At 52.5% G+C, this 25,000-nt stretch overlaps 1 protein-coding gene across 2 annotated transcripts in view; it reads right to left on the minus strand.

Moving 5' to 3' along the window:
• Nucleotides 1–485: 485 nt before the first annotated feature.
• Nucleotides 486–25,000, minus strand: part of LOC144949143 (protein kinase C epsilon type-like) — a 384,575-nt gene continuing 360,060 nt past the window's right edge. Inside the window, exon 18 of one of the 2 annotated variants that reach the window (XR_013640246.1) lies at nt 486–497. The gene's annotated coding sequence lies outside the window, so the exon portion shown is untranslated. Of the gene's footprint in view, nt 507–25,000 lie in introns of both variants that reach the window. The other variant, XR_013640245.1, reaches the window with a different exon arrangement.

Here is a 25,000-nt window from a genome sequence, read left to right on the forward strand (position 1 = left end):
CCTCCACCTCCTCCTTGCTTCCTCCACGCCTCCTCCACCTCTCACCACTCCTCCTCTCCACCTCCTCCTCCTCCTCCACCTCCTCCTCCTCCTCCTCCACCACCTCTCCTCCACCTCCTCCTCCTCCACCTCCACCTCTCTCCTCCACCTCCCTCCACCTCCTCCTCTTCCACCTCCTCCTCACCTCCACCTCCTCCTCCACCTCCTCCCCTCCTCCTTCTTCACTCCTCCTCCTCCTCTCCAACCACGCCTCCTCCACCTCCACCTCTCTCCTCCCTCACTCTCCACCATCCTCACCTCCTCCTCCTCACCACCTCCTCCTCCACCTCCTCCTTCTCCCCCTCCTCCACCTCCTCCTCTCCACCTCCTCCTTCTCCTCTCCCTCCTCTCTCCCTCCTCCTCACCTCCTCCTCCTCTCACCTCCTCCCCTCCTCCACCTCCTCCTTCTCCTCCTCCACCTCCCTCCTCCACCCCTCCTCCTCCTCCACCTCCTCCACCTCCTCCACCTCCTCCTCCTCCTCCACCTCCTCCTCCCTCTTTTCCTCTCCTCCTCCACCACCCCTCCTCCTCCACCCTCCCCCTCCTCCACCTCCTCCTCCACCTCCTCCTCCTCCACCTCCTCCTCCTATTTGTTTGTGTGTTTATATGTGTGTGTGTGTTTATATGCGTGTGTGTGTGTGTTTTATATGTGTGTGTGTGTTTATATGTGTGTGTGTGTGTGTTTATATGTGTGTGTGTGTGTTTATATTTGCGTGTGTGTTTATATGTGTGTGTGTGTTTATGTGTGTGTGTGTGTTTATGTTTGTGTGTGTGTGTTAAAGGTGTGTGTGTGTTTATATGTGTGTGTGTTTATATTTGCGGTGTGTGTTATATGTGTGTGTGTTTATATGTGTGTGTGTTTATATTTTTGTGATTCTGTGGTGTTTCAAAGTGCAATCTGTAACGTTAATTGGGGGTCCCATTCTTATGCAAGGATTGCCTCTCCCGCTGCCCAGAGGTCAACGACCGATGGTTTCCGTCGCAGGTCAACAGCACGGGGCACGACGCCGTGTCGCTACACGCAGGACTCGTCCCGACCACCTTTGTCTTCATTGCCACTGCTAATTATTTACACATTGCGCCAGGTAGCACCGTAGCCAAAAAACCACCACCACCCCCCTCTCCCTAGGAGCAGCAGCATCACCATTGTCATCATCAGCATTGTCACCATTGTTAGTATGAGCATTGTCAGCCTTGTCATCAACAGCATAATTAAATTATATATATTAAATAATCATCAGCTAATCAATACCTATCATCACGAGCATCACGAGATCGAGTGCGTGTGGTGGTAGTGGGGTGGTGTAGCGGTCAGCGCTACGCTGCGCTACGAACCCGGCCACCCGGGTTCGATTCCTGCTCACGGCCCACGCCGGTGACGATTATCGGAACCAGTCCTGGGCCTCCTCTAGGTCGACTCAGCCTCAAATAAGTACCTGGTGAGGTGTAATTGCACGAATTTCAAGACGCAGTTGGCAGGAGCTTGCTGACCTTGGGCCTGATGGCCACGCTGCCTGTGACCCAGCGCTGTGGCGGCAACAGCGAGGGGTTGGTGGCTCACACAAGGATGGTGTTTGTGAAACTCCCTTCCTCTTCCGTGGGTGGGGGTCGAGGAGGAGCCGTCCCCCCTGGCTCTGACAGCAGAAGGCGGCAGGGCAGAGAGTGTGGCCTAATCTCCATCTGTTCCATCCATCTGTACTCGGGGGAGGGATATAGCGTTGCCCCCTCGCACGTGGCGTGGGTTTTCTCGTCGGCGTTTCTGCGGTTTCCCTCCTCCCCACGCGAATAACAAACGCGACCTCGTCATTTGTTGTGGTCTGAACGCATCTTCACAAATAATACAACGACTCAAACGTAGCAGCAACAGCAGCAGGAGCCTCTTGAAAAAAAGAAAACGAGTCACACGACTCGGCGTTGCTCTCTTCAGACAACTAAATCAATACCGTGTCTTAATATATTACTTTATGATGATGACGATGTTGCTTGGCCGCGTGCTCAGTCGGAGCTTGCCCGATGCCCGCGTGAACCTTTGAAGGAGGGGGGCGGGGGGGTGGTTAGGCGAGGGGAGCCGCGAGACCCGAATCAATTCCCGGATCTCTCTCGCTCTCTCAGGGAAGCGGAATCATTCGCCCATTCATAATAACACTCCATCCTCCTCCTCCTCCTGGGTGGCCCGGGATACGGCTGGGTGGGAGAGTGGTGGGGGGTGGGGACGGGGAGGAAGACGCTGGGAGACACACAGACGCAGCGAGATACTGAGAGACACACGCACAGAGACATGGGGAGACACGGGGAGATACAGCGAGATACTGAGAGACACACGCAGACACACGCAGACACACACACAGAGACACGGGGAGACACACACACATAGAGACATTGGGGAGACATGGGTTCACAGAGACACAGATAAACGACGAGGATCCCCCGTATAGCCCTCACAGACTGTTGGGGCAAGTGCTGTTAGCGAGCACCTTTGAAGGCCGGCACGGCACGCGAGGGCCGCCTTTGTCTCCCTAGTGGCGATGTTTACACACCGCACCAGGTACTCATTTAAGGCCGAGTCGACATAGGGGAGGCCCACGACCGGTTCAAACATTCGTCACTGGTGTTGGTGGCCGTGAGCGGGAATCGAACTCGGGACCACCGGCTTCGTAGTGCAGTTTGCTAAACCGCTGCGCCACCGCTCCCTACATACACACACACACCGACGCACACAACAACAACAACCGCCATTCGCCACAAAGTGACGGTGACATCACCACGGCGCCTGTGCCAGGCCAGGTGCACCTTGAGGCTACCACGTGAAGTGTCGAAGGCTCCCTGCTGACAGGAGGCCACGTGGCAGACCCAGCAGGTGCCATGGGTTGACCGACTGAGATGACACAAACAACAGTGATACACACGGACACACACACACACGGTGACACACAGTGACACACACAGTGACACGGTGACACACACACACAGTAATACACACGATGACACACAAACGGTGTCACACACGGTGACACACACACATTGACGCACACGGCGACACACACAGTGATACACAGTGACGCACACACATACACGTGGCGACACTGACGTGAATTCTAGACACGCGCTGATTCCCGGAAGGAAGACGAGTCTTATTAAACACATCGATGATTTCTGTTAAAAAAACATACCAATTTTAAAACCTACACGAGGGCGATTGTGTAGTGTGCTAATTCACAGACACTAGTAGGAGGTAAACTCTCTCTCTCCTTTGTTCCGGCCTTCACAGCCTTCGGGGATAACCACACAGCGGGACAGCCAACACGCTGCCGGACCCACAGCTTGAAGAGGGCGACAATCACGACGACGACGACGACGCAGATCAAGACGAGTTCCACTCCTCCAGATGGCAGCAGCCCCGACCGCGAGTCAGAGCTCGTCCTTTTATCCTCCCCAGCGTGGCCAGGCTCCGCCCTCGGCCCCGCCCCCCTCTAGATCCCCCAGAGGGCTCCGTGCCTCGCCCACAAGTGCAGCTGGTAGAAGGAGCTGCTACCCCTGATCCTATTGTCTACCAGTCTCCCAGCGGCACGCGCTACAGTGACTCATTCCATGTCACTACAATTCTATTATTATTTTGCTTGGTGGTACCAAACAGGAGTGTATCGGCCCCGCGGTTGTTGTGGGTGGGCGCAGAGATGTGTGATTGTTCTGCTGTCAGTGGAAAATGATGCCGACACCTTATCAACATTTTCAGCATCAACATCATCAACATCATCAACATCAGCATAATCATCGGCATCATAATCAACATCATCATCAACATCGGTATCATCAACATCCTCAACATCATCAGCAGCATCATGATCAGCAGCATAATCATCAGCATCATCATCAACATCAGCATCATCATCAGCAGCATCATCAGCAACATAATCAGCAGCAGCATCATGATCAACATCAGCATTATGATCAGCATAATCATCAGCATCATAATCAACACCATCATCAACATCGGTATCATCAACATCATCAGCATAATCATCAGCAGAAGCATCGTGATCAGCATCAGCATCATGATCAACATCATCATAATAATCATCATCAGCATAATCATCATCAGCATCATCATCAGCATCAAGATCAACATCAGCATCATTATCATCAGTAGCAGCATCATAACCACATCCACTACCACCACTTTCACTATCATCATCAGCATCTCGCGGTGTAAATTCTTATCATTATCACGGAGCAAGAGACACGGACGTACTATACATGGTGTTTCAAAGAGATGGACCCGATTTGAAATCTATTCACTAACTCTTTTTATTTGACCAGGTAAGGCCCACTGAGCGATACAGCTTTTTTCTAAAGCGACCTTGCTAATCACAGCTCAACGAAGTGGCTCATCATCATCGTACGGAAAGGTATCGCAGCCAAAAATACTCTAAGCGAGTGGAGGGAAAACCCGGAGGGCCCGGAGAAAAATCCACGCGACCACGTGGAGCGATTGAGACACGCAGACTCCAAATATACAGCAGGCGCATAGAAGCAGAAACCATCATCACGACAACTCTGGCCATCCCCGCTGCGGCTTCTGGCTGCTGCCATCGAACAAACACGGTCACCGCTTTCAGAGGCGCTGCTTCTGCGGCCGTCTGGAACGCTCTTCCCTTCCGATATCAGGAAGTCACTGTGGAGCTATGAAGCACTTTCCACTCTGCATTGAAAACTCATTCCTTTCAAACTGCTTTACGTGTTTCATGTTCTGTCCTTCCCAACGCACCTCCGAATGACACGGCTGGCTACGTACGGTGTGAAAGAAGTTCGCCATGCAAACAGGCGTCAGGGTCGGGCATGCCAGGCGAGGTGGTTCACATCTCCCCAACAGCGGCGCCACGATTCCCGAGGGAGCGAACGCCGAGAAGATAACAGAGCAGAGAGCGGTGGAGGAGGCCGCTGGTCGTTTATATTGTAGACTCCTCTTATCCCGTGCCACAGGTCAGAGGTCGTTACACAGCTCAATACCCGGGGGGCCCCCGAGGCCCCCTTTGCTTACCAAGGAAGGGGCGACCCCCAAGCCCTGGGCTATGAGAGTCAGAGCGGTGGTGGCACGGACGGACACGCGAACATCATCCCCTTGGAGAGAGCTGGACGGAGCTCAACAGAACTGGCAAACAAACACCGCCTTGCTGTGAAAGGCCCAACGCTGACAGATCCCTCGGGGGGTTTTGATCTTCCACGAAGCTGCTTCAGGGTCGACCCCTCAACCGCATCGCCCACTGCACAAACCGTGGCGGCAGCAGCGGCGGCAGCAGACAGCGGATGGCAGCTGACGATGGGCAAATGGGAAATGAGAAACTCCCTCCAGTAGCGGTGCGACTCTGTGGTCGTCCAGGACAGGGAGCGTGCAGCGTGCGGCGTGCAGCGATGCCCCATCCACGAATACGCAGGAGGAGGAGGAGACATCGTCACGGCGATGATAAACTACGACTCCACTACTGTCACATCCTAGTCGCTGTCGTTGTTGTTGTCTCTGCATCTATGTCAGCCGTGCGGAAGAATAATAAGGCAGTGTTAGTCTATGGGTAGTGTTAGTCTATGGGTAGTGTTAGTCTATGGGCAGTGTTAGACTATGGGCAATGTTAGTCTATGGGCAATGTTAGTCTATGGGCAATGTTAGTCTATGGGCAATGTTAGTCTATGGGCAGTGTTAGTCTATGGACAGTGTTAGTCGATGTGCAATGTTAGTCTATGGGCAATGTTAGTCTATGGGCAATGTTAGTCTATGGGCAATGTTAGTCTATGGGCAGTGCTAGTCTATGGGCAATGTTAGTCTATGGGCAGTGTTAGTCTATGGGCAGTGTTAGTCTATGGGCAGTGTTAGTCTATGGACAGTGTTAGTCTATGGGCAGTGTTAGTCTATGGGCAGTGTTAGTCTATGGACAGTGTTAGTCTATGGGCAGTGTTAGTCTATGGGCAGTGTTAGTCTATGGGCAATGTTAGTCTATGGACAATGTTACTCTATGGGCAATGTTAGTCTATGGACAATGTTAGTCTATGGGCAATGTTAGTCTATGGACATTGTTAGTCTATGGGCAGTGTTAGTCTATGGACAATGTTAGTCTATGGGCAGTGTTAGTCTATGGGCAATGTTAGTCTATGGACAATGTTAGTCTATGGACAATGTTAGTCTATGGGCAGTGTTAGTCTATGGGCAATGTTAGTCTATGGGCAATGTTAGTCTATGGGCAGTGTTAGTCTATGGGCAATGTTAGTCTATGGACAATGTTAGTCTATGGGCAGTGTTAGTCTATGGGCAGTGTTAGTCTATGGACAGTGTTAGTCTATGGGCAATGTTAGTCTATACGCAGTGTTAGTCTATGGACAATGTTAGTCTACGGGCAATGTTAGTCTATGTGCAATGTTAGTCTATGGACAATGTTAGTCTACGGGCAATGTTAGTCTATGTGCAATGTTAGTATATGGGCAATGTTAGTCTATGGACAATGTTAGTCTATGTGCAATGTTAGTCTATGGACAATGTTAGTATATGGGCAATGTTAGTCTATGGGCAATGTTAGTCTATGGACAATGTTAGTCTATGTGCAATGTTAGTATATGGGCAATGTTAGTATATGGGCAATGTTAGTCTATGGGCAATGTTAGTCTATGGACCATGTTAGTCTATGGACAATGTTAGTCTATGTGCAATGTTAGTCTATGGACAATGTTAGTCTATGTGCAATGTTAGGATATGGGCAATGTTAGTATATGGGCAATGTTAGTCTATGTGCAATGTTAGTATATGGGCAATGTTAGTCTATGGACAATGTTAGTCTATGTGCAATGTTAGTCTATGGACAATGTTAGTCTATGGACAATGTTAGTCTATGGGCAATGTTAGTCTATGGACAATGTTAGTCTATGTGCAATGTTAGTATATGGGCAATGTTAGTATATGGGCAATGTTAGTCTATGGGCAATGTTAGTCTATGGGCAATGTTAGTCTATGGACAATGTTAGTCTATGTGCAATGTTAGTCTATGGACAATGTTAGTCTATGTGCAATGTTAGTCTATGTGCAATGTTAGTCTATGGGCAATGTTAGTCTATGGGCAATGTTAGTCTATGTGCAATGTTAGTCTATGTGCAATGTTAGTCTATGTGCAATGTTAGTCTATGTGCAATGTTAGTCTATGTGCAATGTTAGTGTATGGGCAATGTTAGTCTATGTGCAATGTTAGTCTATGGACAATGTTAGTCTATGTGCAATGTTAGTCTATGTGCAATGTTAGTCTATGGGCAATGTTAGTCTATGGGCAATGTTAGTCTATGTGCAATGTTAGTCTATGTGCAATGTTAGTCTATGTGCAATGTTAGTCTATGTGCAATGTTAGTCTATGTGCAATGTTAGTCTATGGGCAATGTTAGTCTATGTGCAATGTTAGTCTATGGACAATGTTAGTCTATGGGCAATGTTAGTCTATGTGCAATGTTAGTCTATGGACAATGTTAGTCTATGGACAATGTTAGTCTATGTGCAATGTTAGTCTATGGACAATGTTAGTCTATGTGCAATGTTAGTCTATGTGCAATGTTAGTCTATGTGCAATGTTAGTCTATGGGCAATGTTAGTCTATGGGCAATGTTAGTCTATGTGCAATGTTAGTCTATGGACAATGTTAGTCTATGTGCAATGTTAGTCTATGTGCAATGTTAGTCTATGGGCAATGTTAGTCTATGTGCAGTGTTAGTCTATGTGCAGTGTTAGTCTATGTGCAATGTTAGTCTATGTGCAATGTTAGTCTATGGACAATGTTAGTCTATGTGCAATGTTAGTCTATGGGCAATGTTAGTCTATGTGCAGTGTTAGTCTATGGACAATGTTAGTCTATGGACAATGTTAGTCTATGTGCAATGTTAGTCTATGTGCAATGTTAGTCTATGGGCAATGTTAGTCTATGTGCAGTGTTAGTCTATGGACAATGTTAGTCTATGGACAATGTTAGTCTATGTGCAATGTTAGTCTATGTGCAATGTTAGTCTATGGGCAATGTTAGTCTATGTGCAGTGTTAGTCTATGGACAATGTTAGTCTATGGGCAATGTTAGTCTATGGGCAATGTTAGTCTATGGGCAATGTTAGTCTATGGACAATGTTAGTCTATGGACAATGTTAGTCTATGTGCAATGTTAGTCTATGGACAATGTTAGTCTATGTGCAATGCCCTTATCCACAATTACGCCGAAGGAGGCATCATCACAGCGAGCGACTCCGCTACTGCTGCTCCTGCTGACGCGGCTGTCTGCTGGGTTGACCACCTGCATGTGGCATTGTAGTTGTTGTTGTTGTAGTTGTTGTTGTTGTTGTCTCTGCATCTACGTCATGCTGCCAGCTATGGCTGCAAGTGTGGTCGTACGTGCTATGGATATCGTGTATTGTTAAATTTTGAATCACAGTTCCTATGATTACTGTTGTTACATTGTTTTATTTTGGTAATTCGAAAACATATGGTTAACCTAATTTGTCTTATGGTTGTTGTTATTATTGACTTGCACCACTTTGGGATTTTTGCACACAGCGTTTTATAAGTATTTTTTATATATTTGCTGGTTTATTCCAGGATGTTTCTGTTCCGCGTCGTCGCTTTAAGATGTTCCGTGTTCATATTTTGTTTGTTGCGGTTGCACCCGACTCAAGAGCCGCATGGCTCACAGGACTCTACCTAATAAATGAACTTAAACTTGAAGGAGCGATCATCTCCTTGATCTCATCAGCGGCGTTGATTGGTCCAAGGCCAGCGGCATCTCTGGAGCGGTGTCGGCATTCCGTGGCTCGGCAGGAGACACTGAAGCGACCGGAGCGCTCCACTTGTACATCATCACGCGCTCCACTTCATCACCCGCTCCACATCATCACCCGCTCCACTTGTACATCATCACCCGCTCCACTTGTACATCATCACCCGCTCCACTTGTACATCATCACCCGCTCCACTTGTACATCATCACCCGCTCCACTTGTACATCATCACCCGCTCCACTTGTACATCATCACCCGCTCCACATCATCACCCGCTCCACTTGTACATCATCACCCGCTCCACATCATCACCCGCTCCACATCATCACCCGCTCCACTTGTACATCATCACCCGCTCCACATCATCACCCGCTCCACATCATCACCCGCTCCACATCATCACCCGCTCCACTTGTACATCATCACCCGCTCCACTTGTACATCATCACCCGCTCCACTTGTACATCATCACCCGCTCCACATCATCACCCGCTCCACTTGTACATCATCACCCGCTCCACATCATCACCCGCTCCACATCATCACCCGCTCCACATCATCACCCGCTCCACATCATCACCCGCTACACATCATCACCCGCTCCACATCCCATACCTGGGCAGTGTGCTTATGACCGGCTCCAGTTTAACAGCAGAGGTCTCACTCCGAATCAGTCGAGCGGCAATATCTTTTCATCGGTTGCGTAACGCTGTGTGGAAGCTACCTGGTCTCTCGCTCCGCACGAAGCTTCAAGTCTTCTCGGCCACAGTCATTCCCTCCCTTCTCTACGCTTGCGAAACGTGGACCCCCCTAATGGAGCATTTTCGCCGGTTGGAAACATTTAGGCTGGCCTGCCTACGATCCATCCTGGGTTTAACCAGGCTGGATTGTGTGAGGAGCTCACAAGTCCTTGAAAGCTCTGGGCAAAGTCCCATCGGTGAGCTCCTCCGGCAGGCAAGGCTGCATTGGCTGGGTCATGTAGCCCGCATGCCCAGCCACCGAATGCCCAAACAGCTTTTGTTCGGTCGGATCGAGGGGGCTAAACGGGCGCGGCACGGGCTAGAGAAGAGATGGAGTGATGTGGTACAGGAGGACGTGGAGCTGAGTGGACTTGCCGATGACTGGTACCAGCGGTGTCAAGATCGGCCTCAGTGGAGGAGGCTCGTGAAGGACGCTATTGGGCAGTTGGAGACAGTCGCCCTCCAGCAACAACGAAGGGCGGAGGAGCGACGCTCACAACAACGAGCGGAGCGCCGGGTGGCTAAAGCACAACAAGTTGGTACAGTAGGGGGCACAGGTGGTGCATCAGCCATTCATCTCAGTCAGCTCAGTCAGTCGACCCGTGGCACCTGCTGGGTCTGCCCGTGACCTCCTGCCAGCGGGCGTTCGACACTTCACGTGATAGCCTCAAGGTGCACATGGCCTGGCACACGCGTCGTGGTGACGTCACCGCCACTTAGTGGCGAATGGCGGTTGTTGTTGTGTGCTTGTGTGTGTGCGTGTGTGTGTGCGTGTGTGCGTGTGTGTGCGTGTGTGCGTGTGTGTGTGCGTGTGTATGTGTGCGTGTGTGTGTGCGTGTGTATGTGTGCGTGTGTGTGTGCGTGTGTATGTGTGTGTGTATGTGTGTGTGTGCGCGTGTGTGTGTGTGCGTGTCCTGGCAAGGATTATTCAACATCGCCTTGCTAGGCACGCTGAGGAGAGGCTTGCGGTGCCCCAATGCGGTTTCAGGAAAGGGCGGTCCTGCACAGATGCCATATTTTCTGTCCGTCTGCTACAGCAGAGGTGTAGGGAATCCCAAAAAGACCTACATCTCTGCTTTATTGACCTGGTCAAGGCCTATGATACCATCAGTAGGACTGGGCTCTGGGTTGTTCTTCGTGCTTTCGGAGTCCCTGACCTTCTGCTCACGATCATTAAGGACCTTCATGATGGTGAGCGGGCCCGGGTAAAACTACGTGGCCGGGAGTCGGAGCCTTTCCCTGTACACCTTGGGGTGCGACAGGGATGTCCTCTGCCTCCCACATTATTTAACATCTATTTCGACTGCGTAGTTCGTGAAGCCTTCAATAGCTGTACCGGGGGAATTTCCATTTGGTACAGATATAATGGAAGGCTGATCGACGCCCGGGTGGGATCAAGGGATGGCTCCCTATTGGTCAACCACGTTATGTATGCCGATGATTTGGTAATAGCTGCTCATTCAGAAGAGGAGTTGGAGACGCTGCTGCTGAGACTGGAGCATGCCACTAAGAGGTGGGGCCTTAGCATCAGCCCCACCAAAACTAAGCACCTGCCTGGGTATTTTGTACCATCGGACACTCCACCCCCACAACTCCCAATTGGTGATGGGGCAGTTGTGGAGAGAGTGGAGAGTTTCCCATACCTGGGCAGTGTGCTTATGACCGGCTCCAGTTTATCAGCAGAGGTCTCACTCCGAATCAGTCGAGCGGCAATATCTTTTCATCGGTTGCGTAACGCTGTGTGGAAGCTACCTGGTCTGTCGCTCCGCACGAAGCTTCAGGTCTTCTCGGCCACGGTCATTCCCTCCCTTCTCTACGCTTGCGAAACGTGGACCCCCTTAGTGGAGCATCTTCGCCGGTTGGAAACATTTAGGCTGGCCTGCCTACGATCCATCCTGGGTTTAACCAGGCTGGATTGTGTGAGGAGCTCACAAGTCCTTGAAAGATCTGGGCAAAGTCCCATCAGTGAGCTCCTCCGGCAGGCAAGGCTGCGTTGGCTGGGTCATGTAGCCCGCATGCCCAGCCACCGCATGCCCAAACAGCTTTTATTCGGCCGGATCGAGGGGGCTAAACGGGCGCGGCACGGGCTAGAGAAGAGATGGAGTGATGTGGTACAGGAGGATGTGGAGCTGAGTGGACTTGCCGATGACTGGTACCAGCGGTGTCAAGATCGGCCTCAGTGGAAGAGGCTCGTGAAGGACGCTACTGGGCAGTTGGAGGCAGTCGCCCTCCAACAACAACGGAGGGCGGAGGAGCGACGCTCACAACAACGAGCGGAGCGCCGGGTGGCTAAAGCACAGCAAGTTGGTACAGTAGGGGGCACAGGTGGTGCATCAGCCAGTCATCTCGGTCATCTCGGTCAGTCGACCCGTGGCACCTGCTGGGTCTGCCCCGTGACCTCCTGCCAGCGGGCGTTCGACACTTCACGTGGCCTCAAGGTGCACATGGCCTTGCACAAGCGTCGTGGTGACGTCACCGCCACTTAGTGGCGAATGGCGGTTGTTGTTGTTGTTGTGTGCGTGTGTGTGTGCGTGTGTGTGTGCGTGTGTGTGTGCGTGTGTATGTGCGTGTGTGTGTGGTGGGCTGCCACAGCCGCAGGTGCTGGACGTGGACTAACCCCCCCCCGAGGGTTCCTCGCTGGGCGCCTCCACGACGCGGGCCGTGCCCCCCCCCCCCCCCCCCGCGCTGGGAGACCGCGGGCGGGAAATAGACACGATGGGGGGGGGCTGGGCACACACTTGCGATCTGCAGCACCCCCCCCCCTCTCACATCCCCCTCTCTCACCCGCCCCCCCCCCTCTATCTCACCTGCCCCCTCTCTTCCTCCACCCCCCCCCCTCTCACATCCCCCTCTCTCACCCGCCCCCCTCTCTTCCTCCACCCTCTCACCCCCCTCTCTCATCCCCCTCTCTCCCCCTACCTCTCTACCCCCTCTCTCCCATCTCTCACCCCCCTCTCCCCCCTCTCTCTCTCCCCCTCTCCCCTTTCCAACTCTCCCCCCTCCCCCCCTCTCACCACAACACCCCCCCCCTCCTCCCCAGGTTGTAGAGAGCGAGATGGATTTATGTTGAGTTGTGGGGCGCTCCTCGTATCGGCTGCCCCGGCGTTTTATGTCCGATCTGGGACGAGCGAGAGGCGATGATGGAGCGACGGAACAGAAGGAGCAGAGAGTCGGGGGGTGGAGGGATTGGGGGGGGGGGGGGTGTGGAGGGGGTGTGGGGGGGTGTCGCTGGTGTCTTGGGGGGTGTCGCTGACTCAACGCTGCCCAGACAGGTGCCTTGACCCGCCAGTACTCTGGGAACCAAAACAACAAAGATCTTCCCAGCTTATCGGATTCTTCCTCCTCCTCCTCCTCCAGCGATCCACATTCAAGATTCTGATCCTGGGCAGGCTTCGTGTGGAGCCGCCTGCGTGGGGCGGCTCGGGTTGGGGCTGCGGGTGGATCACGGCCCACGCGACAATTGCCTCCTCCTCACCTGGTGAGCGGAGAGCAAAGACTGTGGAACTCCCGCGGGGTTTGGGCCCTGGGTGAAGGGGATTGATGTCGCCTGCAGCGAGTGGTTGTTTTCACAAGCGCGCGATTGGATGAACGGCGACGCGATGAGAGATATTGGAAGGGGGACGCGTTGGTTTTGGATGTGGCTCCATAACGCGGGGTGCTGTCGGATGTAACGCGACGGAACGAACTTCACCGTGCGCCAGGAGTGGCCGTGCGGCAGCAGCGTCATCGTCATCGTCATCATCATCATCGTCATCAACATCGTCATCATCATCGTCATCATCATCGTCATCAACATCGTCATCATCGTCGTCATCATCATCGTCATCATCATCGTCATCATCATCGTCATCATCATCGTCATCATCGTCGTCATCATCATCGTCGTCATCATCATCGTCGTCATCATCGTCGTCATCATCGTCATAATCGTCGTCATCATCATCATCATCGTCATCGTCATCATCATCATCGTCGTCATCATCGTCATCATCGTCGTCATCATCGTCATCATCATCGTCATCATCATCGTCATCATCATCGTCGTCGTCATCATCGTCGTCATCATCGTCATAATCGTCGTCATCATCGTCATCGTCGTCATCATCGTCGTCATCATCGTTGCACGAGGCATTGGGATGCTGCTGGATGACACTTCGACACCAGTGCTTCTTCACCTTGACTGCAGCATTGCACCCATTTCGTTCTCAATCGTTCAAAAAAGCATTGTGCGATGTTCTTAAACACAATTTTGATGTAACGAAGTAATCCGAACCCCAGGTGTTCCGTGTTAGATCGCGTAAACAAAGACACACAAAGTAAGTTGCGCTGTCGTGCCGGTGCTTAATTTGTCTTGTCGATGATTTAGCTTCTAAAACAGAATCTTCCCAGGTCTCGCTGCCCCCCAGAAAGGGCATCTCGCGGACCCCCCGGGGTCAGCGTGATGCCGCCTCAGTCGCTGTTCAGCCCCACGTTACGCATCTCGCGTTTGTACATCGCGGGACAGCCGTTTAAACCCACTATACATTATACGCAATTAGTTATAACGCCAATTTTTGTTTCCCCATAACACGCTGTTCTGCAGGAACGCAACCGCAACGACGTTACATGAGCACAGGGCTGAATTATGATCGTAATAGACGCTGATGAAATTGTCAGCTCCCCCAATGTCCCGCCTATCCCGTGGCCCTCACCTCCCTCCCCCCCGTCTCCCATCGAGGCTCCCTCTCTCTTATCTCGCCTCCGCGCGCCATCTCCGTCTAATTATCTCTCCCTGCCGCCGCCGGCGCTCCTGGCTGCCGCGGCTGTCTGCGGCGCGTGGAGGCGACAGGGAGAGAGGCAGAGAGAGAGGGGGGGGAGCCTTTGTTGCCATTGTGTTGGCTGAATGAGTGAATCCCAAGCCGGGGGCTGTAGGGGGGATGGGGGGGTGATGAAGGGGGGGGGGGTCGCTCTGCGATGCCTAATAGCGGGAAGAGAGATTATGTCACCAGCGGACAAAAGGCTAAGGTCCCCCGTGTAGGCCGTAACAGACAGTTGGGGCAAGTGCTGTTACACTGTGGCACACCACGTGGTGGGTGGGCAGCACCACGTCCGATCGCCGTTCTCTTCACAGCAGCACTCACCGGGTAATGGTTTGAGGCTGAGTCAACCTAGGGGAGGAGACCCAGGACCGGTTCAGATGATGGCCGCTGGTGTTGGCCGCCAGGGGAGTCGAACTCGGGTTGCCGGGTTCCAGCACCACCACAATCACCATCGCCACTCAATCAATCGATCAATACTTTGGCACTGTTTGCGAATCGCCATTAGCGTGTGGAACACGACGAGTGTGTGGCGCGTGCTTCTCTCTCCCCACGCGGGGTTTTTTGACTATACTTCACCACGCTGGTCACTACGGGTTAGTGGTGAGGATGGTGAGTGAAGTGGAACAGTGGATGCTCGGGTTTCATGCTCGGGTTTGAGTTCGGATGAAGAATAGTGTCTGGGTGACCAGTGTGGTAAGGGATAGTGTATGGGTGACTAGTGTGGTAAGGGGTAGTGTCTGGGTGACCAGTGTGGTAAGGGGTAGTGTCTGGGTGGCCAGTGTGGTAAGGGGTAGGGTCTGGGTGACCAGTGTGGTAAGGGGTAGTATCTGGGTGGCTAGTGTGGTAAGGGGTAGTGTCTGGGTGACCAGTGTGGTAAGGGGTAGAGTCTGGGTGGCCAGTGTGGTAAGGGGTAGTGTCTGGGTGACCAGTGTGGTAAGGGGTAGAGTCTGGGTGGCCAGTGTGGTAAGGGGTAGGGTCTGGGTGGCCAGTGTGGTAAGGGGTAGTGTCTGGGTGACCAGTGTGGTAAGGGGTAGTGTCTGGGTGACCAGTGTGGTAAGGGGTAGGGTCTGGGTGGCCAGTGTGGTAAGGGGTAGTGTCTGGGTGACCAGTGTGGTAAGGGGTAGAGTCTGGGTGACTAGTGTGGTAAGGGGTAGTGTCTGGGTGACCAGTGTGGTAAGGGGTAGGGTCTGGGTGAACAGTGTGGTAAGGGGTAGTGTCTGGGTGGCCAGTGTGGTAAGGGGTAGTGTCTGGGTGACCAGTGGGTAAGGGGTAGTGTCTGGGTGACCAGTGTGGTAAGGGGTAGTGTCTGGGTGACCAGTGTGGTAAGGGGTAGAGTCTGGGTGACTCGTGTGGTAAGGGGTAGTGTCTGGGTGACTAGTGTGGTAAGGGGTAGGGTCTGGGTGACCAGTGTGGTAAGGGGTAGTGTCTGGGTGACTAGTGTGGTAAGGGGTAGTGTCTGGGTGACCAGTGTGGTAAGGGGTAGTGTCTGGGTGACCAGTGTGGTAAGGGGTAGTGTCTGGGTGACCAGTGTGGTAAGGGGTAGTGTCTGGGTGACCAGTGTGGTAAGGGGTAGTGTCTGGGTGACCAGTGTGGTAAGGGGTAGTGTCTGGGTGACCAGTGTGGTAAGGGGTAGTGTCTGGGTGAACAGTGTGGTAAGGGGTAGGGTCTGGGTGACCAGTGTGGTAAGGGGTAGTGTCTGGGTGACCAGTGTGGTAAGGGGTAGTGTATGGGTGACCAGTGTGGTAAGGGATAGTGTCTGGGTGGCCAGTGTGGTAAGGGGTAGGGTCTGGGTGACCAGTGTGGTAAGGGATAGTGTCTGGGTAACCAGTGTGGTAAGGGGTAGTGTCTGGGTGGCCAATGTGGTAAGGGGTAGGGTCTGGGTGGCCAGTGTGGTAAGGGGTAGTGTCTGGGTGACCAGTGTGGTAAGGGGTAGGGTCTGGGTGGCCAGTGTGGTAAGGGGTAGGGTCTGGGTGACCAGTGTGGTAAGGGGTAGGGTCTGGGTGGCCAGTGTGGTAAGGGGTAGGGTCTGGGTGACCAGTGTGGTAAGGGGCAGGGTATGGGTGGCCAGTGTGGTAAGGGGTAGGGTCTGGGTGACCAGTGTGGTAAGGGATAGTGTCTGGGTAACCAGTGTGGTAAGGGGTAGTGTCTGGGTGGCCAATGTGGTAAGGGGTAGGGTCTGGGTGGCCAGTGTGGTAAGGGGTAGTGTCTGGGTGACCAGTGTGGTAAGGGGTAGGGTCTGGATGACCAGTGTGGTAAGGGGTAGGGTCTGGGTGGCCAGTGTGGTAAGGGGTAGGGTCTGGGTGACCAGTGTGGTAAGGGGCAGGGTATGGGTGGCCAGTGTGGTAAGGGGTAGTATCTGGGTGACCAGTGTGGTAAGGGATAGTGTCTGGGTGACCAGTGTGGTAAAGGGTAGTGTCTGGGTGACCAGTGTGGTAAGGGGTAGTGTCTGGGTGACCAGTGTGGTAAGGGGTAGTGTCTGGGTGACCAGTGTGGTAAGGGGTAGTGTCTGGGTGACCAGTGTGGTAAGGGGTAGTGTCTGGGTGGCTAGTGTGGTAAGGGGTAGTGTCTGGGTGACCAGTGTGGTAAGGGGTAGTGTCTGGGTGACCAGTGTGGTAAGGGGTAGGGTCTGGGTGACCAGTGTGGTAAGGGGTAGTGTCTGGGTGACCAGTGTGGTAAGGGGTAGTGTCTGGGTGGCCAGTGTGGTAAGGGGTAGTGTCTGGGTGACCAGTGTGGTAAGGGATAGTGTCTGGGTGGCCAGTGTGGTAAGGGGTAGTGTCTGGGTGGCTAGTGTGGTAAGGGGTAGTGTCTGGGTGACCAGTGTGGTAAGGGATAGTGTCTGGGTGGCTAGTGTGGTAAGGGATAGTGTCTGGGTGACCAGTGTGGTAAGGGGTAGTGTCTGGGTGGCTAGTGTGGTAAGGGGTAGTGTCTGGGTGACCAGTGTGGTAAGGGATAGTGTCTGGTTGGCTAGTGTGGTAAGGGATAGTGTCTGGGTGACCAGTGTGGTAAGGGGTAGTGTCTGGGTGACCAGTGTGGTAAAGGGTAGTGTCTGGGTGACCAGTGTGGTAAGGGGTAGGGTCTGGGTGACTAGTGTGGTAAGGGGTAGGGTCTGGGTGACAAGTGTGGTAAGGGGTAGTGTCTGGGTGACCAGTGTGGTAAGGGGTAGGGTCTGGGTGACCAGTGTGGTAAGGGGTAGGGTCTGGGTGACTAGTGTGGTAAGGGGTAGGGTCTGGGTGACCAGTGTGGTAAGGGGTAGGGTCTGGGTGACTAGTGTGGTAAGGGGTAGTGTCTGGGTGACTAGTGTGGTAAGGGGTAGGGTCTGGGTGACCAGTGTGGTAAGGGGTAGTGTCTGGGTGACTAGTGTGGTAAGGGGTAGTGTCTGGGTGACCAGTGTGGTAAGGGGTAGTGTCTGGGTGACCAGTGTGGTAAGGGGTAGTGTCTGGGTGACCAGTGTGGTAAGGGGTAGTGTCTGGGTGACCAGTGTGGTAAGGGGAAGTGTCTGGGTGACCAGTGTGGTAAGGGATAGTGTCTGGGTGACCAGTATGGTAAGGGGTAGTGTCTGGGTGACCAGTGTGGTAAGGGGTAGTGTCTGGGTGACCAGTGTGGTAAGGGGTAGTGTCTGGGTGGCTAGTGTGGTAAGGGGTAGTGTCTGGGTGACCAGTGTGGTAAGGGGTAGTGTCTGTGTGACCAGTGTGGTAAGGGGTAGGGTCTGGGTGACTAGTGTGGTAAGGGGTAGTGTCTGGGTGGCTAGTGTGGTAAGGGGTAGTGTCTGCGTGACCAGTGTGGTAAGGGGTAGTGTCTGCGTGACCAGTGTGGTAAGGGGTAGTGTCTGGGTGACTAGTGTGGTAAGGGGTAGTGTCTGGGTGACCAGTGTGGTAAGGGGTAGTGTCTGGGTGACCAGTGTGGTAAGGGGTAGGGTCTGGGTGACCAGTGTGGTAAGGGTTGGGTCTGGGTGACCAGTGTGGTAAAGGGTAGTGTCTGGGTGACCAGTGTGGTAAGGGGTAGGGTCTGGGTGACCAGTGTGGTAAGGGGTAGTGTCTGGGTGACCAGTGTGGTAAGGTGTAGGGTCTGGGTGACCCGTGTGGTAAGGTGTAGGGTCTGGGTGACCAGTGTGGTAAGGGGTAGTGTCTGGGTGACCAGTGTGGTAAGGGGTAGTGTCTGGGTGACCAGTGTGGTAAGGTGTAGGGTCTGGGTGACCAGTGTGGTAAGGGGTAGGGTCTGGGTAACCCGTGTGGTAAGGTGTAGGGTCTGGGTGACCAGTGTGGTAAGGGGTAGTGTCTGGGTGACCAGTGTGGTAAGGGGTAGTGTCTGGGTGACCAGTGTGGTAAGGGGTAGGGTCTGGGTGACCAGTGTGGTAAGGGGTAGTGTCTGGGTGACCAGTGTGGTAAGGGGTAGTGTCTGAGTGACCAGTGTGGTAAGGGGTAGGGTCTGGTTGACCAGTGTGGTAAGGGGTAGTGTCTGGGTGGCCAGTGTAGTAAGGGATAGTGTCTGGGTGACCAGTGTGGTAAGGGATAGTATCTGGATGACCAGTGTGGTAAGGGGTAGTGTCTGGGTGACCAGTGTGGTAAGGGGTAGTGTCTGGGTGACCATTGTGGTAAGGGGTAGGGTCTGGGTGACCAGTGTGGTAAGGGGTAGTGTCTGGGTGGCCAGTGTGGTAAGGGATAGTGTCTGGGTGACAAGTGTGGTAAGGGATAGTGTCTGGGTGACCAGTGTGGTAAGGGATAGTGTCTGGGTGGCCAGTGTGGTAAGGGGTAGTGTCTGGGTGGCTAGTGTAGTAAGGGGTAGTGTCTGGGTGACCAGTGTGGTAAGGGATAGTGTCTGGTTGGCTAGTGTGGTAAGGGATAGTGTCTGGGTGACCAGTGTGGTAAGGGGTAGTGTCTGGGTGACCAGTGTGGTAAAGGGTAGTGTCTGGGTGACCAGTGTGGTAAGGGGTAGGGTCTGGGTGACTAGTGTGGTAAGGGGTAGGGTCTGGGTGACAAGTGTGGTAAGGGGTAGGGTCTGGGTGACCAGTGTGGTAAGGGGTAGGGTCTGGGTGACTAGTGTGGTAAGGGGTAGGGTCTGGGTGACCAGTGTGGTAAGGGGTAGGGTCTGGGTGACTAGTGTGGTAAGGGGTAGTGTCTGGGTGACTAGTGTGGTAAGGGGTAGGGTCTGGGTGACCAGTGTGGTAAGGGGTAGTGTCTGGGTGACTAGTGTGGTAAGGGGTAGTGTCTGGGTGACCAGTGTGGTAAGGGGTAGTGTCTGGGTGACCAGTGTGGTAAGGGGTAGTGTCTGGGTGACCAGTGTGGTAAGGGGTAGTGTCTGGGTGACCAGTGTGGTAAGGGGAAGTGTCTGGGTGACCAGTGTGGTAAGGGATAGTGTCTGGGTGACCAGTATGGTAAGGGGTAGTGTCTGGGTGACCAGTGTGGTAAGGGGTAGTGTCTGGGTGACCAGTGTGGTAAGGGGTAGTGTCTGGGTGGCTAGTGTGGTAAGGGGTAGTGTCTGGGTGACCAGTGTGGTAAGGGGTAGGGTCTGGGTGACTAGTGTGGTAAGGGGTAGTGTCTGGGTGACCAGTGTGGTAAGGGGTAGTGTCTGGGTGGCTAGTGTGGTAAGGGGTAGTGTCTGGGTGACCAGTGTGGTAAGGGGTAGGGTCTGGTTGACCAGTGTGGTAAGGGGTAGTGTCTGGGTGGCCAGTGTAGTTAGGGATAGTGTCTGGGTGACCAGTGTGGTAAGGGATAGTATCTGGGTGACCAGTGTGGTAAGGTGTAGTGTCTGGGTGACCAGTGTGGTAAGGGGTAGTGTCTGGGTGACCATTGTGGTAAGGGGTAGGGTCTGGGTGACCAGTGTGGTAAGGGGTAGTGTCTGGGTGGCCAGTGTGGTAAGGGATAGTGTCTGGGTGACAAGTGTGGTAAGGGATAGTGTCTGGGTGACCAGTGTGGTAAGAGGTAGGGTCTGGGTGACCAGTGTGGTAAGGGGTAGGGTCTGGGTGACAAGTGTGGTAAGGGATAGTGTCTGGGTGACCAGTGTGGTAAGGGGTAGTGTCTGGGTGGCCAGTGTGGTAAGGGGTAGGGTCTGGGTGACCAGTGTGGTAAGGAATAGTGTCTGGGTGACTAGTGTGGTAAGGAATAGTGTCTGGGTAACCAGTGTGGTAAGAGGTAGTGTCTGGGTGACCAGTGTGGTAAGGAATAGTGTCTGGGTGACTAGTGTGGTAAGGAATAGTGTCTGGGTGACCAGTGTGGTAAGAAGTAGTGTCTGGGTGACCAGTGTGGTAAGGGCTAGTGTCTGGGTGGCCAGTGTGGTAAGGGGTAGGGTCTGGGTGACCAGTGTGGTAAGGGGTAGTGTCTGGGTGACCAGTGTGGTAAGGGGTAGTGTCTGGGTGACCAGTGTGGTAAGGAGTAGTGTCTGGGTGACCAGTGTGGGAAGGGGTAGTGTCTGGGTGGCTAGTGTGTTAAGGGGTAGTGTCTGGGTGACCAGTGTGGCAAAGAGTAGTGTCTGGGTGACCAGTGTGGTTCGGTTAACGGCAAATGAGGACCAGAGTTCGATTCCCTATCACGCATAAGGGTCCGTCCATAAATGACGTCACGCGATTTTGGACGATTTTTTACCCCCCCCCCCCCCTTCGTCACACGACGTCACAATAAGTCAGACCCTTCTCAAATATGATGTCACAAATCTCTGCCCCCCCCCCCCAACATGCTTCAAATCGCTTTAAACTATTGTCATTGTAGTGCGTATTTAATGTGGCGCTGCACTCTGATGTTGTAGGAGAAACCCTTTATTAAAAAGCATATTTAATTAAGTAGAACGTGTTGTCTATATTCATTTAAAGTTGCGCATTTTGATGTGACGTCACATTTCTCAATCCCCCCCCCTTGCCACACATCGTCACAAATGTCTGACCCCCCCCCCCCCCCTTAGGTGCGTGGCGTCATTTATGGACGGCCCCTAACATCAGTGGTGTGTCATATTTACAATAATCACTGGGCGTTTTTGAGGTCAGCTCGGCCTTAAACGCGTACTTGGGGAGCGGTGGTGCAGCGGTAAGCGCTACATTGCGCTCCGAACCCAGCGGCCCATTCCCGCTCACGGCCAACGACAGTGGCGATTATCCGAACCGGTCCTGGGCCTCCCCTAGGTCGACTCAGCCTACATTTTGTTCCTGATGCGGTGTGTAAACATCGCCACTAGGGAGACAAAGGCGGCCGGGCGTGGTGCTGGCCACCCACCCCATCGTGTGCCGTGTCGGCCTTCATAGGTGCTGCTCGCTAACAGCACTTGCCCCTCCAGTCTGTTAAGGCTACACGGGGGTCTTTGTACAACAGCAGAGGGAAGACAAAGGCGGTCGGGCAGGCGTGCCGTGGTGGCCTATTGCGACACGTGCGTTTACTGTTGAGATCATTTACACGCTACACATTTACACGCGACGACGACGACGATGATGATAATGATAAGCAACTTCGTTGAGCTATCAGCTATCATTCGTGATAGCCAGCGGTCGCTTCTGCCAAAGAAGTTACAGAGCCCAGTGAGGCATTACCCCTGCTACAAAAACTTAGTTTAGCTTCATTAGTATTATTACACGCTTTTATTTTAACTTTCTTCGTGTGTTGTATCCTCAAAAAAGAAATCTTGTAACTCAATTTTTACACACTTCCCAATGTGCTATCGACTGCAAACTTCGTATAGGTATGTCATACTGATGACAACACGATATTCCATTAAAAAAAAAATCCAAAACATATATTCAAAAAGTTTTACACGCTTTTATTTAACTTACTGTATGTGTTGTCGTATCCAAAAATCGTGTAACTCAATTTCAACCATATTCCCCAATGTCGTATCGACTGCAAACTTCGTATCGCTATGTCATACTGATGACAATACGATATTATATCATTGAAAATTTAAAATATATTTTTAACGATCTTTTTTACGCCTCTAATTGTCGATGCTCAACTCACGTTGCCTGTAAATCACCACGTGGTCCCTGACGTCACGGCAAGCCTCGGGGAGCCACGCCGAGGGGCGGGGGATGTGGAAGGAGGGGAGGGGCGATGGGGGGAGGGGGCAGGGGGAGGGGCAGCTCGGGCAGTACATTTCTTTGAAGCGTGTTTTTTAAAAAGTATTTTTAAATATAAAATTTGTATATTGGATTTAAAGTGCTTTTCGTCTGTGGGTATCGTGTTCATTGTTCTAACGCTCTTACCCCGTGGAAAAAGGAGCTTTATTGCTCATCGGATTCCTCCTGCAGAATAACTAAACATTCAGATGCTGATTGATTCCCAAGTGCTGCTCGCTAACAGCACTTGCCCCGGCGCTGTGTGATGACTGCACGGTGGACCTTTTATCTTTAGCTTTAGCACTGTGGGAGAGCCGAGTCTGCTGCGTGGAGGCCGTGAACTTCGTGTAATGCGTCGACACGTAGAGAGTGCAAAGTCAGATAAATATAAATAACATGTTCACACGTTCATCATAAACACTTTAATGAGTTAATTAAATCGGTCATTGGCAAATAACTCGATACGGAAGCACAGTTAACACGTCAGTTCATGTATAAATGTGGTCGCATAACGTCAGATGTTGTTTATTGAGTCATTATTATGCGGTATTGTGTGAAATGTTGTGCTGTGTTTGTTGTGGGGGAGTGATGTGTGTGTGATGTGTGTGTGTGATGTATGTGTGATGTGTGTGTGTGATACGTGTGGTACATGTGTGTGTATGATGCATGTGTGTGATGTGTGTGTCATGTGAGTGCGTGTGATGTTTGTGTGATGTGTGTGTGATGTGAGTGCATGTGTGTGTGTGATGTATGTGTGTGATGTGTGTGTCATGTGAGTGCGTGTGATGTTTGTGTGATGTGTGTGTGATGTGAGTGCATGTGATGTGTGTGATGTGTGTGTGTGATGTGTGTGTGTGATGTGTGTGTGATGTGTGTGTGTGTGATGTGTATGATGTGTGTGTGTGTGATGTGTGTGTGATGTGTGTGTGTGATGTGTGTGTGATGTGTGTGTGATGTGTGTGTGTGTGATGTGTGTGTGATGTGTGTGTGATGTGTGTGTGTGATGTGTGTGTGATGTGTGTGTGTGATGTGTGTGTGATGTGTGTGATGTGTGTGTGTGATGTGTGTGTGTGATGTGTGTGTGTGATGTGTGTGTGTGTGATGTGTGTGTGATGTGTGTGTGTGATGTGTGTGTGATGTGTGTGATGTGTGTGTGTGATGTGTGTGTGTGTGATGTGTGTGTGATGTGTGTGTGTGATGTGTGTGTGATGTGTGTGTGTGATGTGTGTGTGATGTGTGTGATGTGTGTGTGTGATGTGTATGATGTGTGTGTGTGATGTGTGTGTGATGTGTGTGTGATGTGTGTGATGTGTATGTGTGTGACGTGTGTGTGATGTGTGTGTGTGTGACGTGTGCTGTGATGTGTGAATATCACACAAAACACCTCATATAACGTAACAACACATACCAGTGGCACACATTTACAACACACCAAGACAGAAGAGCACAGCACCACACACTCAACAATCATACAACACACACACAACACATAAAGATCCCCCGCATAGCCTCTAACGGGATGTTGGGGCAAGTGCCTTTAGCGAGCAGCACCTACGAAGGTCGGCACGGCACACGAGGAGGTGGGTGCCAACGCCGCGCCCGGCCGCCTTTGTCTCCCCAGTGCAGATATTTTACACCCCGCACCAGGCTACTCGAGCTAGAGGAGGCTGGGAGTCGAACCCAGAACGCACAGCGCGCTAACCGCTGCGCCACCGCTCCCCACCACGCGCACATCTTCACATCAACAACAAAGTGGCGGTGACGTCACCACGGTGCCTGTACCAGGCCAGGTGCACTTTTAGGCCACGTGAAGGGTCCAGGGCTCGCTGATGGCAGGTGACGGGACAGACCCAGCAGGTGCCATGGGTCCACTGACTGAGATGGTTGGCAGATGCACCACCTGTGACCCCCTACTGTGCCAACTTGCTGTGTTTTAACTGCCCGGCACTCCACTCGTTGTTGTGAGCGTCGCTCCTCTGCCCTGCGCTGTTGTTGGAGGGCGACTGCAACACACACTCTCACTCACATACACACACACATTGACATACATACACCGACGAACATACACAAAGACAAAGATCCCCCGTATAGCCTTGACATACTGTTGGGGCAAGTGATGTTAGCGAGCGCCTATGAAGGCCGGAACGGGACACGAGGAGGTGGGTGCCAACACTACGCCCGGCCGCCTTTGTCTCCCCAGTGGCGATGTTTACAACACACTGCACCAGGCACTCATTTGAGGCCGAGTCGACCTAGTGGAGGCCCAGGACCGGTTTAGATAATCGTCACCGGTGTTGGCCTTCGTAGTGCAGTGCGCAAACCACTGAATTCCCACTCCCCACACACTCACACACACTCACACCCACTCACACACACACTCACACACACTCACACACACACTCACACACACACTCACACACACACTCACACACACTCACACACTCACATACACACACACTCACACCCACTCACACACACACTCACACCCACTCACACACACACTCACACACACACACTCACACACACTCACACACACTCACACACACTCACACACACACTCACACACACTCACATACACACACACTCACACCCACTCACACACACAC

This window comes from Lampetra fluviatilis, chromosome 52, assembly GCF_964198595.1.
Source record: "Lampetra fluviatilis chromosome 52, kcLamFluv1.1, whole genome shotgun sequence".
NCBI classification, from domain to species: Eukaryota; Metazoa; Chordata; class Hyperoartia; order Petromyzontiformes; family Petromyzontidae; genus Lampetra; species Lampetra fluviatilis.